The 17,788-nt window shown below is 39.8% G+C and overlaps 1 protein-coding gene across 5 annotated transcripts in view; it reads left to right on the top strand.

Annotated features, from left to right (window-relative positions):
• Positions 1-14,057: 14,057 nt before the first annotated feature.
• The window catches only part of SULF1 (sulfatase 1), a gene marked incomplete at its 3' end in the record, with an annotated part of 152,554 nt that continues 148,823 nt past the window's right edge, over positions 14,058-17,788 (top strand). For 2 of the 5 annotated variants that reach the window (XM_081069959.1, XM_081069954.1), the window contains exon 1: positions 14,058-14,575. The remainder of the gene's footprint in view (positions 14,576-17,788) is intronic. The other 3 variants (XM_081069957.1, XM_081069955.1, XM_081069960.1) reach the window with 2 other exon arrangements.

Here is a 17,788-nt window from a genome sequence, read left to right on the forward strand (position 1 = left end):
GGTCTTTGAGAAATAATTAAGTTTAGATGAGGTCATGAGGGTGGGGCCCTCACAATGGGATTAGAGCCGTGATAGCACGCTGGTCTCAACCTCCCAGCCCCCAAAGCTGTGAGAAAATAAATGTCCGTTGTTTTAGCTCCCCAGCCTATGGTATTTCATTATGGCAGCCTGAGCAGACTGAGACAGCAGGCATGCACTGTGCTCCCTACCCAGAAAGATTTTCCCACAACTCTTTACCAAGTTAACTTCCACTTTTCCTTCAGAGCGCAGTTTAATAGGTGGGAAGAGTGTCTAGTATCCAGAATATATAAAGAGCTTTTACAACTCAACAGCAAAAACTCAAACAACCTAATTTAAAAATGAACAAAGAACATGAATAGACATTTCTCCAAAGAAGTACACAATTGTCCAACAAACATATGAGCAGATGCTCAATGTCATTAGCTCTCAAGGAAATGCAAATCAAAACCAAGGTAACACACCTCTTCACACGCACTAAGATTGCTAGAGTTTTAAACACTAAAACTGAAAAGACAAGCATTGGTGAGGATGTAGAGAAAATGGAACCCACAGACACTGCTGGCAAGAATATAAAATGGTATGGCCACAGTAGAAACCAGTTTGATGGTTCTTCCATGAGTTAAACAAAGAATTAACCATACAACCCAGCAATTCCACTCCTAGGTAAATACCCAAGAGAAATGAAGACATATATATATCCACACAAAAAAAGCTTATATACAAATATTCAGAACATTATTCATAAGAGCCAAAAGGTGAAAAAACCCAAATATCCACCTTATGAATGGATAAATAAAACGTGGTAATGCAATGTTAATTAGCCATAAAAAAGGAATGGAGTACTGATACATATTACAACATGGATAAATCTTGAGAACATTATGCTAAGTAAAATAAGCCAATATAAAAGACCACATATTGTATGAATCTATTTATATGAAATATCCAGAAAGGCATATCCATAGGGACAGAAAACAGATTAGCGATTGCCAGGATTGTGGAGAAGAGGGGTTGTGGGTGACTGGTTTATGGTATTTTACCTCATGGATATGGGGCTACCTCATGAGGTGATGAAAATGTTCTGGAACGTAGATAGTGATGATGGTTGCATATTTTGAATGTAGTTAATGTCACTATATTGTACAATTTAAAATGGTTAAAATGGCAAATTTTGTTATTTATGTTATACCAATTTTAAAAAAAATAAAGAAGAGGGGGAGAAGCAGAAAGAAAAGAAAAGAAATAGACCGGGAGACAAATAGAAACACCAAAATAAAGACAAAGAGGCCAAGATAAAAGAAGACCCTAAAAAACTTATTTACTGTGAAACCCAAACATCCTCATTTTTCTTTTTTTGACAGCTCTTAATACTTGATGCTCCTGGTAACTAGGTCTTCTTAAAACTTTGCTAGATTCTCCCATGTCAAGAAGAACTGCTTTTTCCAATCTTAGTCTTTGGGCACAGACCTGCTCTTTATATCTTTCTTCCTTCAGAAGCTTCAATGTCCACATGCGATCACCCAGCTTGTGTTTTTACTCCTCACCTCTCTCCTGAGATCAGAGACGGGTATTTCCAATTCGCTCACCATCATCTCATGCTTACATATTCATAATTTCTCCAAGAGAACATCCCCCATCGCCCACTTTTGTCTTGTACCCTTTTGCCCAATCCTGTGGATTTACAGAGTCCCAAGCCAGGGAGATGCGAGCTGTTCAAGCCGCCTAGTCAGCTAGTGCAGTCAACTCTGAAAGGTTGCAGTCATCTTTCACTCAGTATTTTCCTTCATCCAGGATCTCCCGTTAGTCAGTAAATAGTGTTGATCTTTCCTTCAAATGGTCTTTGTATCCACCTGCTCCCTTCCATCCCCACCGCCAAGCCCCAGATTCAGGTTTTCAACACCTCTGGCCTCAGTGCCTGTGGTGGCCTCCTGGCAAGTCTCTGTAAATCCATTTTGTACCATGTGGCCTAGGGAGCATGCCTGAAACCACAGCAAGTTTGCGTAGAAACGTTTTGGGAGATCATCAAATCTATTACCCTAAATAGAGAGGATGTGTGAGCCAGCACAATCCTGTACATCCTGTCCAGGTCCATGCCGATTCCCCAACTAGTAAGATATGGGGAAAGAAGCAATACAGGCTGAATCTCACGATAATCGTGGCCCCCTGTCAGCAGGGCCCGGTTCTGCTTCCAGGGACCACACAGGCATAGAGCCCCACAGAATTGCACAACTCAAGTACACCTCAGTGTGGTATTTGAAGCACTCCACAATCCAGGCATTATCTGTCCTCCTCCCATCGAATGGGTCTGCAATGGCAGAACGAAGGAAATATGAGATCTGAACAAATGTGAAGGTTCCCAGGATTATTGGGGGAGAATTTGGGAACCACAAGTTGATAGTATGTGGCTGCCTAGTGGAGGGGCCTCGAGGACTTTATGGGTAGCAGGAGACCCTAATATGGAACTTGAAGTGTTCAAACAATCTCATGTCACAATGGGAAAACCAAATCCCAGGCATGAGCAGTAGGTCCTCCAAAGAGTAGCAAGGGTAGCAGAGCTGAAATGAAACTAAATTAGTGCTTGTTTTCCTTTCCATTATGCCTGCCGTCCATCTCTCCTAACTAAGTTCGTACTCCTAATAAAAGGTAACATTTGAACCATATCAAAGCAGCAACATTATTCGCAATGCTCTGCCTTCCGCAAACACCACACTTCTGCCAACCAGGGCGGGAGACAAAGGTCAAGGGGCTGCCATGCTGTTCATCTCAGGATCCTCAGAGCGCCCCCTGGAGGTGGATGGCATTGGTGTTCATTGCCAGGCGCACTGAGTAGCCAGGAAACGAAAGGTCCTGAGCTCCCTGTCTCAGTAGAGGAGACAGCGATGCTCACAGATCCTCTTGTTACTGCCTCACTGAGTTTGATAACAGAGGTTATGAGTTGAAGTGGCTAAGTAGTAAAAAGAAAGGCATGATTGTCTCTGTCTATGAGGGTAGAAAATATTCCCAGAAGTGACACCTGAGCAGGACTTTCCAGGATAAATAGAAGTTCTACACCGCAAAGTGTGTATGTTCTGGATACGTGCCAGCACTTGAACTTTGGACCTCGCTCCCAGCTCTTAGAGTCGGACTTCCTGGAGAACAGCGCATGCTGCTGTCATCACAAGATCCTGTCCAGCGACGTTGCTTCAGTCTGTACAAAAATTCCTGATCCTCTCAATCCCTGTTGTCATTTCCGGGAAAGTGTTTAAATTAGGGCAGAGAGAAGCTTGGCAACCATCATGTACTAATTAGGCAAAGGTACACATCTCTTCCAGATCTGCAATGGTTCTCGTTCCCCTGGCCTGAGATTACTTTTTCGCTCCAGTCATGATGAAGACCCAAATCCAATTCAAGCCTGTGCTACGACTGCATTCCCTCCCACCCAGCTAAGACCTCTAGGTTGCCATGATGCTTGGCCCCTTTTAAGCCACTTGAATTCTAAACCTTCACCAGTTCGTGGCACCTCAATCGCTGACAGCCATCATTCTCTCTCTCTCTCTCTCTCTCTCTCTCTCTCTCTCTCTCTCTCTCCCCCTCCCTCCCTCATTGTGTACTAGGAATTGCTATTTTTGATAAATCTTATAATCAGAGTATGAGTGGTACAATTATATTGCATTAATATTTGTGGGTTACAAGCATAAAGTTTCAAATATAAATCTATACCACACTTAATATATACCAAAAGGCCGTATTATGTTATGGCAGTCTCGGTTTTTTCAATATGCCAGAAACCTTCCTCCCACTTTCCATTCTCCTAGGTAATGTTATCACCAGCAGCGGTCTGCAGAATTTGGTCCCCAAAAGCCACTGCACAGGTGAAAGTGGAAGTAGTAAACAAAGAGAGATGGGAGAGTGCATGAATTTTCAAAGCTATATGGGAGGAAGTTGAGGACTGCCTGAATGGTTACAAATCAAGCTTTAGATTAATTTATATTTTTAAATCTCTTATAAATAATATAGAAAACACAGAATGTCCAACCCACTTTAGATTCCTGGTGTCTGGAGACTTAGGAAAACATTTTCCCCTTTGATACGATGTTATAAATGTGGTTATCTTTGAAACAAACAAGTGTCAGAAGCCTGATTAATCTGTGGTATAACTAAGTTATGCGGTACTGGAGAAGGATGGACATTCCCTAGCTTAGTGAAAGATCAATTCTAGGCACAGCTTTGGAATAGGCAAAGATTTTATTTGATGTCTTCCCACCCCTTTTTCTGTCTTTTCTGCCATCCCTCTCACAACTTCCTCCCTGCCAACCCTTCGACATCCTCATCATGAGTTGGCAAATTCCTTCTCTGAAGAATAAAGGGCAGATGGTTTTTGTTTCTAAAACTATACCTATTAAACCCCAGATAAATCTCCATCAAAGGAATTTCAGATCTGAGAGAGGTCAACAAGGCTGAGTTTTCTGTTAGTATCAGGTCCCCTAAATTTTCAGTTTATAACTTTCAAATTATGTAGAATTCCAGATATATTTTCTCTAGGAATTTTGTTTTTTAATTCAGTCAATAATGGAGTTTGAGATCAATCAAGTATTTCACTTGGGTGACCTTTATAACTGATAAGCAAGTTTAATTAATTTCTTAGGTGACTTAAAAAACAGAGTAATAAAAGGATAAGATACCAGACCATATCATATCACATTTTCTTTTCTAATATATTTTGACAAACCATTTTTAAAGATATTTCTGGGGGAAAAATAAAAACCATAAAAAGTCTTTTTTTAAATGCTACAACCCTTTATATTTTCTCTTTGACTACTTTTAAATCTAATTTCTAGTCCCATAATTGAGTTCACAGTGGCTTAAACTGTTATCAAACATCTTTTGAGGATTAGAACCCACTTCTGGTTCAAATGAAGCATCAGAAAATCATGCAAGGTGTTGCCCTGAGAAAGTAAAGCATGCCAATTAAAATTCCCCTGGCATTAATTAAAGGAGTTGGAAATGATTAAGAATGGTGTTAAAGAACTGCCATGGGGATATTTGCCATGTTTAAAAAAAAAAAAAAAAAGTCAAATGCATGTGGCTATTAGACCTTGTAAAAGACGTCGAGACTTAGACACATGAAAGATGACTGAGGATCTGACATAGGGCGTGTAGGTATGCATAGGTCGATGTACTTGTCTCCACGTTATTTAATATTACCTGAGCAATCTCCTGAGTCCTAAGTGCTCCAGTGTCTTTGGATTGGCTAGGTGGAGGAATGAGATTCCTCCTATTGAATGCAAGAGACAGATTATTCGTTGCAGGAAAATTCTTCTTTAAAGTTGTTTAAAAAACCAAAAATTCAACTGAGTACATTTTAAAGATTCTGTTGGTCTTATTCAATTATTCATGAATCAGGCAGCAGCCAATCTAGAAAAGAGCTCCAAGAGCTGTAAAAAATGAAAGCGTTTTTTTATAGGCAAAAGGGAGCAGGAAAAAGAAAGTTATACTATACAAAAAAGGCGAGTTGGTTATTTACAAGGTCACTTTCCTTTAGGGAATGGCCGGGGTCTGTGAGGCAGATTACCTCACTAGTGCTGATCAAGGGACTCCTGATTGACTAGTTTAAGATTCTATTTCTGGAAGAACCAAAACCGTAATTAAGTTAAGTCTCAGTTGGGTGATGTGGGGGTTAGCGTAAGCGACTCCATTTTGGGCCTGCTGTCTTGTTTTTAACATGGTTAACTTGTGTCTCTCACTTCAGAGCAAAAACGGAGTTATTTCTACAATGTACAGAAATCCTGTCCTTGTATAAGGAATCCTTAGGCTTCATAAATACATACACAAACATGAGAGGAGTTAGGCTTTAGCAAAGTGACAGACACTTAATGAATGATCCTACCATCTTAAAATCCTCGTAAATAAGAATTAGAGAGTTGAAACAAGGATGACGAATTCATTAGTGCCATAAACTCTGAAAGTAGGAGTTCAAATCCAGGATCTCCTTCTTACTGGATGTTGGACCTTGAGTAGAGAACTTTCTATTTCTAAACCTCAGTTCTCTTTTCCGTAAAATACAGAAGAGGGTAAAAGGGATCAAATATACGGTGATGGAAGGAGAACTGACTCTGGGAGCTGAACACACAATGTGATACATAGATGATGTAATACAGAATAATACACTTGAAACCTATGTAATTTTACTAACCACTGTCACCCCAATAAACTTTAATTTAAAAAAAATACAGATAATAGTAAGCTCTTCCTCATTGGAGCACTGTGATCGTTAATTAAATTAATCTGGGTGAATATATTAAAAAGCCTCACTGATAGTGAGTGTTCCAAGACTATTAACTATTATTATTTTTATTATGGTAAGAATTTGGAAGGAAAAAAACGTCCTTTTAATGGGATAGGTCAGGGAGGAAAAGGCAAGATTAAAGAACAATATCTTTAAATGAAAAGATATGTCAATGCTTGCAAGGTTTCTGTTAACAGGAAAAAATTAATTAATTTTTAAAATTAAAATCCTTTCAGAGAATAGATTTTTAAAATCAATTCTATTTGTTTTCAAAAACAAAAATCATAGTAATAAACCTCTGCAGTGTACTGTTTTATAGCTTCTGGCTTTAATATTGTAATTGATGACATTAAACACAATTAAACCATCAATTAGCTCTGCATTGATGCAAAGTAGAAAGAAAATAAACTACTTCAACTTTAGTTTCTGGCATATTTACACTTGAAATCAAAGCATTTGTTAAACTAAACCAGAAAGAGCTACTTAGCATAAGAAAAAGTTAACACTGGTTTAGGTATGTCCTATTTTTTAAAAAGAGGTTTGTTGGAAAATACTGGACAAATCTGCCTTTAAAAGCAACTGCGAAAATATTGTGACTGCTCTTTCAACAGTCTTTCTAGGAAACTTAGCTGATGTGAAAGAAATCGTGGTTGTGAAAATAAGCAAACCACATTTTACAGCTATCAAGAGAAAAAGAAGCAGAGTTTCCATTTTATACAGTTGTGTTTTTTGCATATTTTAGGACATGATAACTAAGGATAGACTCATAATGTCAATTTGTTGGATATCTTTCTAAAAAGATTTAACAAAATCTAGTTTTTATTTAGCTTGCAGAAATTACATTGGCCTATTACTTGAGTAAGCAACTGAAGATTGCTGCTCAATAAAAAGAAATAAAAAATAAAAATATAAATTAATTTAAAAACCTGTATATTTATGGAAATAAACATTTTTTATTAACATCTGTAAGCTTTGTGTTTTTTTTTTTTTACTAAAGACTGTAATAGTTAAGTATGAGTGTGCAGCTGTTTTCCATCTGTTACTCAGAAACTTTTACACAAGTACTTACTTCCCAGTAATGTTAAGTGAGTACTAGAGCCATATTACCTTCTCTAAAATGAGGAAAGCAAGTATGTAAGGGACCGCACTGTGCTTTCGAACAGCTATGTACTGAGCAGGTCAGCTATGTACTCAGAAGTAAGGGCCTGGAAGCTAACTCCTTAATCTCCTTAGACAAGCTGAGGTATTTTTTTCAAGAAGCAGCACCTGGAAATTCTACCAAGACGAGCAACCCACAAGCTTTGAAAACTTTTATTGACGACCTACTGTCAATGAAAGAACATCCAGCCTAAGAAAAACTCTTACAAGGTTTGAGTCAAATTGACAATTGCCAGAAAGCAAAATCTTAGTGGATTAACAAAATGCTCCAGAGTATGGCAGTTTTGCAGCTTATTTTGTACATTTAGAATCAAAGGAGGAGACGTAAAGAGGTTTGCATGAAATTCATTGGTGGTAGATTAGGGAAATGGGAGAAAGCAAAATGGGGAGATCTCTGAGCTCAAAAGTAAATCAGGGAGACACTCCTTTTATACTGGTGGGTACAAGGTGGTTAATAATTAACATTTACAGCACATAGAGATGGTATGAGGAGACCAAGATAACAATGAGGGGTTCTGTGGTCTTGTGTTCAGGTTGTGCCCTGAGGGATGTGGAAAAGGAGATTACTCTGACATTTCAAAGGTATGTTATCTTAGATGCACAAAGATAATAGATAATTTCAAAGGTAAAGAAGCTACAGGCCTAGGATGTGACTATCCACCACGACCTGCTTTTAGTTAGGAATTTTTCCATTCAGACCACCCTGTGTGATTACTTTGGTCTCTGGGTTTGTCAGGTTTAGTGTGTGATCCCTTTTTCATCCGCACTATTACATAAATGCATCATGCAAGGTTCTAGGGAGAAGGACTACAAAGATGAATAAGACAGTTTTTCCTCTCAAAGAGTCTGTGATTTTAAAACGCATTGGCTTGGAGATCTAAGAGAAGAAAATTCTCCTCCTCTTTTTTCCTAATAACAGTTATTTATTTTTATTTATTTATTTTATAGAATTACTTTTGCCATATGTATCCATTTGTCTGTTGTCTTCTATTGTATTGGTTGTGATTAATGTTTGTGGGGACAAAGCCCCAAAAAGCAGTTTCCAGGCTCTCGGCCTCACAGAGAAAGGTGCTGGCTCGAGTAGTAAATGGCCATCACCTGTGATCAGATGGCCAGCAGCTGTGGCTAGTTGGCCGTCAGCTGTAACCCGTAAGCCATTGGCCTCTAATATAACGGCTGTGGCTACAGTAGCAGAAGAAATGGGGGCTAGCAAGAAGATGGTGGCTGGCAAGCGCGGACTGCTATTAGGCAGATTATGTAGATCCTGCTTTGTGTCTCCAGCCCAGCCGCCAGCGAGAATATATTGGTTTGACTCCTCTATCTATGGCTCCGTGGGTGTTTCTTTTTGGCCTTACCGTGTCCTGCGTTCTTATGTGGGGAGCAGGACCAGAGACCCCGCCGGACGCCCTGCGTGACAAATGGCGCAGCGAGCAGGCTGCCCCGCATGACACTGTTCCACCACTAATTTTTTTTTCATTTCTTCAATTTGTCTAAGGCTCAGCTTTATACTTTAAAATTTTCAAGTAAATGTCAGAAAAGTAGTGAACTCTACTTTTTAAAATATGATCCTGGTTGAGGGGCAATATACCTGTGTTAATTTCCCAGACATTAGGCAAATGACAGACACATATATTCCTACCCTAGTTCCCAATTGTCTTATGGCCCTAGGAAAGAAAAATTTCAGTTCAGGGTCTGATGTCAATTTCTTCCAAAATTAATATAGCATTTAACCTCATTGATATATCCACAAATCTCTAATCCTGTATATTGAAAGAAAAGACATGAATGTGAGAAAGATAGATGACGTGTGCCATGGGATCTCTCGCTTTTTACAATAAAGCCTGGCCACAAAAAAGTTAATAATTATTAAGTAAAACTTTATTGCACTTATGATTACATCTACCTAACAATTATCTTTAAGCACTCTGGAGGCTTAAAGAAGAAATGCTGAAATTCACATTTTCTTCTTACTTGCTATCTATACTTCCTAATATCATGTCTCATACATTTAATTATCCACTCAAGTGAGGACTAATATCCAGTAACCCAAACACTAATTTCCACAAATACATATTTAAAATATATTTTAAAACTTTTTACTATCTTTTTGCCATATTCTATTGAATCTAGTATCTTTCATTAAATTTTCCTATTTATGGGTCACTGTTTTGTCCTACGTGGTTTAGCACCTTACCTCATCCTCCTAAAATTATTTACAGTGCAGTTACACATGACGTCTCAGCATTCTTAGGCTTATGCTTCCTGGAGAGAACGTAACTTCAGTGATAAAACCATTCACCTGATATGAATATCCCCACTGGCTCCAGGGTCACCCCTCATATGCAGTCATTGAAAACATAAGCAAGTTTAATGCTTGTTGCGTAGCATGCAACTTCATTTAACAAGCAATGACTTCCCCCCTCTTTCTGAGGCGGATTTCATTCAAAGGGAATAAAAGCAGTAAAGTTTAGTCGAAAGAGAATAAGTGAATGTCTGAAGCTGTGTAGCCCTGAGTAATTTAGAAGTGCCGGATGTTCCAAAGGACAAGATTTATTGTTCATCTACAGATACTTTATATGATATGAATAGCAATGGGCTAATTGTTAAGACATTTCCAGCATAGTGGGACTTTAGATGACATTTGTCATTTGTTTCAAAAGAAAAAGAATCTAAGGGAATATTGCCATCTGTAAAAGAGCTTCACAGATTCCCATATCCTATTAGATAAAACATTGGGGATCAGAGCTTTCTCTTGACTAATACTTAGATCATAGACAACCTCAGACCCAACCTTAGAAACAATTTTTTTTTTTTAAACAGGACATTATTGCGGAACAGGTGTGTACTTCCAGGACTTTTTTCCAAGTCAAGTTGTTGTCCTTTCAATCTTAGTTGCAGGGGGCGCAGCCCACCATCCCTTGCAGGACTCGAGGAGTTGAACCAGCAACCTTGTAGTTGAGAGCCCACTGGCCCATGTGGGAATCGAACCGGCAGCCTTCGGAGTTAGGAGCATGGAGCTCCAACTGCCTGAGCCACAGGGCCGGTCCCCTTAGAAACAATTTTAAGAAGAAAGCATTGCACCAGAATTGGGGAATCTTATTCTCTATCATTATTTGTATGTCAAAACAGGTGTTGGGCAAATGACGGTAGCAGAGGTAATATAAAAAGGAGCAATCTAAAGCAAACATTTTGACTGACTCTTCTCAAGATGAAACATGGCCATCACAAAAAAATGTTGGCATCGTCTCAGTTCTTTTAAGTAAGGAATGGTTTACCTCAAAATAACACTGAATTAAAGTTGAGTTGGGTCCAAAGTAAAGTCCACACAAATTTGAGAGCCCATGGCTTGCTGAGTTTTCCCGATTTCAAGCATTTGCTGAGGGTCCACCCCCCACTCCACAGCAGGTTCTTCTCCAATCACACTCACTTCCGGGGACCTGGCAGCATCACCTGCCAGCAGCCCGAGGGCACAGCGCAGCCTGTGACAGCCAGGAGGGTGCAGGGCCCACTACCTCCCTCCCCACCCAGTGATGGAGTGAGTGCTCCAACTCTCACTGATCGTTTTCTAACTGCACTAACTTGGGATTCTTGGCCAACTGGCAGCACAAGGGGTTACCCTGGTGTTTTAAGTGCATTAAATCTTCACATTAGCCCCCTGGCTTCGTCCACCTTTATGTTGGCTTTGTTCTCTTTATTTCAAGCATGGCAAACAACCACTGTAATGATTCTTTAAACAGAAAAGGGTAGTTTAGGGCTTTCTCCGAGGCTGATAGGTGTGTCTGTTTAATGAGGTTTTTATTGTACTGTACTGGCTTCCCTGAAAAGAAATCACGAGCAGCACACAGCTGATAATAGAACAAGACTGGAAGAAACAATAACCAAGTGGGGGAAAGTAGTGTGGCAGCAGCTGCACGTGTTGCAGGTGGGGGATTAAATGGCACCTGCATTCTCCCTTGGCCACCACTGCACTAGTAGTAAATGGATGTAGGCATTTCTGTGCCGGTTGTATGTGCGCAAAAGACATGGATATACATAGAGACCCCGCTAAACTGCCTTCTCCGGAGGAAGAAGGATGGTGAGCTCCGTCTAGACAAAGATGAGTGAAGCTCAGAGTGCGGGGTTTACAAGGGCTGGTCGGTTGCCATGGAAACTAATTGGCGCCAATAAGTAAAGGGATGTGTTAACTGTGGGAACAGAATAGGAGGGGCTATTTTTCAATATCACCGTTACCTACAATTAATATTTCATTTTAGGAATGTCCTTATTTAATTCCTATGATGAAGCTATTCCCTCCGCACACGCCCTCACCATGACCAACCACCATTACATTCAAATGCTGAATTTCATCTTTTAGTATGCGCTGTGTTTTAGGTTTAGAACTTTCAAGACAGAATCAATTTCACTTTTTTTTTTTCTTAAAAAATAAACTGTTTGCAGATGGCAAGGAGAAAGGAAGGGAGGTAATGGAAAATTCTTAGCTTCTAAACTGACGCTGCTGAGCATTGAAGCTGGCTACAGGGAAAGGGGAGCTGGGACCTTATCCTACAGCACCAGCTTCAGGTTTTTGTTTGAGTTGATTTTCCCTAACAAAAGCATTTCAGAACATCAACCAAAAAAAAAAAAAAAAAGAAAAGAAAAGAAAAAGAAAAAAGGCGTGGTGGACTCATTTTAGAATACGTTTGAAAAGCAATGTTTACAGACACCACTGCACAGAGCAAGAATTTAAGATGGTAGCAAATGGGCAGGATCTATTGCCCAAACGTGCCCTTTTTTAGAAGCAAGTTTTAAGTAGAATAAATAGCTGAAGTTATCAATAAAAGAGAAGTAGTGACTGAGATTTAATGAAAAGACTTACAATTAATTTAGAAGAAAAGTGTATTAAAAAGCACTTTCAACAATAATGAGAGTCAGAGCCATGGCCAGTTGGGAAAATGTCTTCCAAAAAGTGTGTTACAAGCGCATGGTGGACAAAACATGATTCAACACCTTCACAGTTTCTTAGGTTTTACTTTTGTAACTCAATTTACAGTTTAAGAGAATGCAAACTACCTTAATAATGTCTCCAGGGTCTTCAAAATCTAAGCAGTTGAGGTAATCCAGATTTCCAGACATGAGTCTGGTTAGATTAAACAAACAAACAAACAAAATTTAAATGAAAAAAAAATTGCATTGCAATAATTGGCACTATTAAAATTTTTATGGTACCCAAGGGAGGTTTTAGCCCTGTGGTGCCACTTGTCATTGTTGAATGTTTCTGTGTTGATTATGTATCTGAATTTAGCTGATTAGGAGTAGTGGTTTGGTAAATATACTATATATTGTGAAACGGACACCTCATAATCACTTCTGGGAAGAAATTGAGCAAATGAATCAGAATTCTAGCCTCTAATTCTTTTTTCTTCCCCACACCCCAGTTATAGGAAAACTTCACTGCCTGAAAATTATAGTTCTCTAATCCTGTGCTTCAGAAAATTGTACCAGAAGTTATTTTTAAGTATATTAATATAATGTCACACAAAAATTCCTGGGGGGAAAAATCATGCCCATCAAATCAGTTTTGCAAGATATTGACATAATTCTTTTTGTGATACCGGCGCTCTGAGTATTAGATATCTATCTATTTATAGTCTAGATTTTAATGCTTTAGACAGGTTTAAAGTTTTTGTTTTGTTTTGTTTTTATTTCAGTGATTCCCTTCCCAGTTCAAAGAATTTCAAAATGTTAAATATTGGCTTCCCACAGACACTGTCAGGGAATTGATAATACTTCACATTCCTATTTTCTCTTTCAGATTATCAACACTCCTGAGAAGTCTGATCAATTTTTTTGAATAGTAAGATTTGTAGCAATTTGCTTATTTTCAGATATCTCCTTAAAGTAGTGTAACAAGTATAGCCATTTTCCAGTAGTTCAGACTACTATTAATTAGTTCTATAAAATAGTCCAGAGAACTCAAAAAAGAGAGAGGAAGAGAGGAGAGAGAGAGAGAGAGAGAGAGAGAGAGAGAGAGAGAGAGAGAGAGAGAGAGAGAAGAGAGAGAGAGAGAGAGAGAGAGAGAGAGAGAGACATAAGGAGGTACTGAAATGACCCCAAATTGAAAACATTTCAAAGCAAAATTGTTAATGAGCTGTTTGAGCGATATGGACATTATAAGTGCAATTAACTAGAAGCCAATAAAAATAATCAATGACAGAGTGCAGCCCTCTGGTACCAAGTGCTTTTACAAAGAGATGTCTGTGAAAGCAGCCAGTGATTTAAAAAGCCACCTTTATCTATGGGCGTGCGTGCTATTTCACACGCGTAGAAAGTAAAATGATTTTCATTGACGATTTCTGAAGTGCAGCCTGTGGCAGGCGGCGAAAAGCAGTGTGTGGGAACAGAGAAGTTTCTGCTCTTAGTTGCGCGCCCCCCCCCCCTCCCTCTCAGGAATGTCGGAGGCAGCCACAATCTAATCAAAGGAAGGTAGGAGTTTAGATTTCAAAATGTAGATGTCACATTTCAGTGCAAACTACTCCTACATTCGCACTTTAGCATGGCAAGATGAATCTTTTAGCTGGGGGAGGGCTAGGAAGGGGAGGGAGTGTCTCGCGGAGGAGATTGCGCTCACGGGGATGGCAGGAAAAGGTATTTCGTGTTCCTGTACATCCTACCGAGGGTCCCAGACGTCCCAGGGGCGCACGGGGAATTGTGAAAAGTAACGCACGGCGGGCCACCAGGAGACTTCATTCCCTCCACCTTCTCTTTAGCACCTCCCACTTCTCTTCTTTTCCTAGCAGTCCTTTCTCTCTGAAAATCTCAGGTTACTGGACCGGGAGTTCTCAGACCTCCAGTTTCAGCCCTGCCCGCAGCCTCCCGTCGGTGAGAGTCACCCAGCCTCGGCAATTGGATTGGGCAGCCTGTCTTGACACACCACTGTGCTGAGTGCTTGAGGACGCGTCTCACCAGATGGTTGGGGTTAGTGTGTGTCATCACATTCGAGTGGGGATTAGGAGCAGGACGGCTGCCTTGCTGGAGCTGTGTGGTCTTCTCCAAGTGAGAGCTGCAGGCAAGAGAACGACTTTGCTTTCGGAACCAGAGGAGGAATTCATTTTCTGCAGCCACAAGAAAAGCAGTAATTTTTTTTTTCCCCAGGTAAAGTCAAAGAATGCTTCTCTCCTCTCTCTCTCTCTCTCTCTCTCTCTCTCTCTCTCTCTCTCTCTCTCTCTCTCTCTCTCTCTCTCTCTCTCGACATAGTTTTGAATGGAATGCTAGTACAGCACACTTGTCAAAGCCAGTTGTTGCTATCCTCTCAATGCTGCTATTGTACGGCTGACAGATAACAGTGGACGCAGCCTGGTGCTTGGCTGTCTTTGTAAAACTAACACTCCTCATGCCCTGCTTGCTCTTGAAGGTGTAGCTAAGAAAATGTCTTTTGGAGTGGTGTTTGTACCCTTTCATATCCTCCTTACATACTCCAAATGGGAGCTATAGATCGTTCATAAAGGATGGATAAGGCCAAGCAAACCTTTCTTTTAGCTTTCAAAATTAAAATTCACTTCAAAACTGTTGCATGTTACTACTCCATTTATGAAGTAGTCTTATTACTGAGTTGCTGGCAGAGATGGAAATGTTATGACTGATTTTTGCAGTGTTGATTATGTCTGATGTATGATGGACCTAAGTGTTTTAAAATTTTTTTGGAGACGGACTCCAAAGTTTGAAAACTCCTTAAGAGCAGCGGCTACCCTTTGAGCAGCCGATAGAATGGCTCTAAAACAAAAATGCTTAGAGCTCGACGCAAAGCAGAAGAGGAGGAAGTAGGAAAATACTCTTTAACGTAGCTCCTTCTGTAGCTGCAGGGGAGCGCTCGGCGGTAATTCATTTGCAAATCTGTTTGTGAAAGTTTTACAAGTCATTGAAAACTGAAGCGGCATCTCTGTAATGGATCATTAGAGTCACTGCATTTATGGGTCCTAAACAGGCTATCTGGAGTGTTAATTAAATGTAAATAGATTTTCTGGCTTGGTTACAAACAAACGTCTTTTAAAAAGGTTTTAATTATAAATTAGTCATTGGAAATGAATGGTCATCCACTGCCTGTGCCACAGAAAATGAGTTGTCATCCTGTATGTGAGTAGCCGTTCACGGAACCACCCTGCCCAAAGTACCCACCAAAATTAAATTGAACTGCGTATAACAATGGGGTTTACATACTATGTTTAATTTGGGGTGTAAAAAAGTCCTTTCAAATTGATGCTCGGTTTTCACAGGGATCAAAATATTACATTTTCAGTTTTCAAATTTTTGATCAAGCAAGGTGAGTCAGTAACCTAACAGACTTGCCCTTCCCCATGCAAGTTACCTGTGGTGCTCAAGTATTCTTGCTCCCCCTGGACTTGCACATTAGGTAGAGAAACCCAATACCATTCTCACCCTTTGTAGGTGAGAGAGTCTATGAATAATACTGTATATAAGCTATACTGAAATAGGAGCTGTTTAATAGGTTGTATAACAGGATTTATGGCTAGTGCTGTGGGATTTTTTTGATCTTTATCTGCATAAAGATTCCTGGAAAATTGTTTTAAGTTGCATTATGTATACATATATTTGCAACTAGTTGATAGCTTGAATCCTCTTTTTCAAAAGTCATGATTAAAACCATATTTTAGTATAGTGTTTAGTTGTTATTCAGAAAGTGCTCTGGTTATTGTCTCCAAAATCTTCTTCAATGAGACGATATCCTCATAAATAACCAGGCAGTTACGACGACGGAGTAGTATACGATTCCCACTATTACATAACTAAAATCGGACCAAGTTCATACGCTGAAGTCTTTTGACATTCCCGTCATTCCATTTTGGATTTACAGTGGAACAGGGGTTTAGAAAATAAAGGCAGAAAGGCAGACTAATGGCTCGTGTTGTACGAGGATTAGGACTACACACACGGCTGACTACTGATGCCACTTTTTACTATCGCAGAAATATTTCAGAAGAAATAAAGTTCCTCATCCCAGATGGGCTTCTCCTCGTGAGAGGCCGCGTGATGGCATCTAACAAAGGCCAGTCGCTGTGGAGGCACGGGAGCCCCAAGAGCATATGTCACTAATATATGTGGTAGATTGACCATCAGGCTGCCTGCCCAGGACTCTGACAATATGGGAGAATCCCCACTCACACTCCCAAACGTCAACTGTACGCAGGACTAGGTGAGATGGAAACAAGAAAGGAAGTGTTGAGAAATCATCAATTCACACCTTGAAAAGGCAAAGTTGTGTGTGATTTCTCCCAGTAGGAAGTTACTGAGACAAACTGGAAGGGTCTGCTTGAAAGACAGTACCCACAGGGCAATCCCCGTCTCTGGTCAAACTCCGAGTCTACTGTTCCAGATGGTAAACATTCAGAGACATATTTATGGTGACTTCTACATACCTCTGTTTGACATTTGGTTTCTTCCTGACAGCACTTGTGCCGGTAACACACATGAATTTCCCATCAGTATTCTAACAGCTGTAAAAAGTGTTTGAGCACGAGGGATCACCCAGATCTCTCCCAGAGAAATGAAAAATAGCTGGGGTGCACTGTTGATGCACCAAGCTCTCCAGGCATGCAGTGAGGGGATGAATCCTTGAGGCAAAAGAGAATCCGAAAGCTGGATTCATTAAGTTACAAAATCCATTTTAATGGCGGAGTAGAAAACTAAAATACATGAATCCAGGTAGTCACTGAATTCCTGCTGGACTGAGTAGGGACCTTCATCAAAGAACTGAAAAAGGGCTCTACTCTGTTTCCTTCTAAGGAAATTTATGTGACTTCAGGGGAATTGTTACGGTCATTTCCATTGCAATAGTAGAGACAAGTGGCAAGTGCGACACTTGCATTTTTGTTTTCCTTAATTATGCCTGTGTATCCAGATGGGAATGGATAGGAGGTTGGTTCTTTTGTGGTTTTTTACTTAAAATGATTTATTTTTTTAAAGATCCATAAAGCATGATTTCTGATACTGAGCATTGAGCTTTCTCCAACCACTGCTGCAAGAATGAAGCCAACCAATGGCTCGGGTCAGAACATCTGGTTCTTTTTTCCATGTGCAATATGTCTGTGTGGCGAGTGTGGAGCAAGTTTAAGAGGATTAAACATTTTAAGGAGCTGACTCTAAATAGATTATTATTTTAATCATCATTATTGACTTTGAGAGTAAAGAGACTCATATATAAAATGAAGTCTATAGTCACATGGTAAATTTACCTTTACTTTAGGTTAGATCCATGGGGGGTAGGGATGGTATTTGAAAGAAGATACTTTCTGGAAAAAGTTTATTCTGAAATATGTTTCCTATTTAAAATATTTTCAATTCTATCTCATG

Source organism: Rhinolophus hipposideros, assembly GCF_964194185.1.
Source record: "Rhinolophus hipposideros genome assembly, chromosome: 13".
NCBI lineage: Eukaryota > Metazoa > Chordata > Mammalia > Chiroptera > Rhinolophidae > Rhinolophus > Rhinolophus hipposideros.